This window comes from Chiloscyllium punctatum, unplaced genomic scaffold (genome assembly GCF_047496795.1).
Source record: "Chiloscyllium punctatum isolate Juve2018m unplaced genomic scaffold, sChiPun1.3 scaffold_79, whole genome shotgun sequence".
Taxonomy (NCBI): Eukaryota; Metazoa; Chordata; class Chondrichthyes; order Orectolobiformes; family Hemiscylliidae; genus Chiloscyllium; species Chiloscyllium punctatum.
Window position 1 is genome coordinate 1,134,208 of NW_027309813.1, and position 1,613 is coordinate 1,135,820.

The window sequence follows — 1,613 nt, forward strand, 5'->3', positions numbered from 1 at the left end:
TATTTGTTGTGAAGAAATGTTTGACTAACCTGCCCTGACCCAGGTTAGAAACTCTTTGCACAGATTTAGGAGCAGGTCAGTGTGTCACTTAGCATCACATGCAACTGTGAATTCCAGTAACACTGTAAATGATTCAAAATCTTTTGGAATCCATTTTTAGGTAGCTCATTGCAAGGTGTTGAGCTTACTGACCCGAACAATAATCAACTGTTAGCTATGTTTCGTGAATTGGGCAAAAATGAGATGTGAAGTATGATTATTCAACTGAACAGTAATCTCTGAAAACAATTAGGTCGATTCTATATTTATGGGAGTAAAGTATAAACTCCTATCAATTTTTTGTAACACAAAATTAAAGAATGCACAATTTATTTTATATCGAATAAAGAACATGGTACCTAACTGTTATGATCAGAATTATATATTCAATATCAGGATTCAAATCAATGCATTGCCACTCCAACATTTTGAAAATGGTCGGCTTCTGAATGATTACATGTTCAGAGTGAGTAAACGATTGGACAATCAAATAGAATTAGCCTTCTTATACATTTATATATAATCAATCAGTTAAATTTCTCAGTGAAATGTACGAGCTTCAGCTAATAGCCAGCAATTTAGAAATGGCAATAATTCAACATGCACTGTGAATGATTTATGTTATCACATTTTAGCGAAGAATAATTTGAAAACTGCCGATTTTTAAAAAGAATTATACTTAATCTGAAATGTGGACAGTGAAAAAATTGACATATTATGGTGTGAGGGGAAAGTCAGAGCTTTTCGAAGAGATTTGTGCCAAAGCAATGAAATATTTGTTTTCGTTATCAGAACATAACATTTAAAATATCCATGTTCTGAGTAATAAATAGACTACATAATGAGACTGACCTTGCAATATTTGCATTTTAAATGTTTATCCTGCACCAAATAATCAGATATATGCGAGCACCTAAAACAGGAAATAATCCAATACTGACCTTTTTTTGTATCAGACACATGATAGAGTACAAGCCTTTAAAGTTCAGGAGGAGGCCATCGGCCACTGTGTGTGCACCAGCTCCAGTAATGTTTCCGAAGCACCTTCCATTTGCCAGCCCTACCTCTGTAGCCCATTAAATTCATAATTTCCAATTATATATGTCCAATTCTTTATTGAATCGTCATCTACAACTCTCCCAGGCAGTCTAATGCAAATCCTAACAACTCTCTCAATAAAGAAGTATTTATGTATCTCAGTCCCAGCTCTTTTGCTGACCATTATGAAATGAGAACTCCTTGATGCTGTAATGCCAACTAACGGAAACAGAGTTTTCCTGTTTTACTCTGCAACTTTCTTCATACTTTTGAGCACCACAATAAGTTCACATTTTTGTCTGTTCTGCTCCATGAAGAATAAGCCTTGCAAGTACTGTAACAAACACTACATCGGAAAAAACAGGCAGAAAACTAGCCACCTGGATGCATGAACAACAACTAAACAGAAAAAAGACATGACCCACTATCACTAGATCCTTACATACGGATGAGGAGATATATCATTTAGACTGGGTCTGCACATCCATCTCGGACAAGCCAAACAGAGACACGCACGAGAATTTCTAGAAGCATAG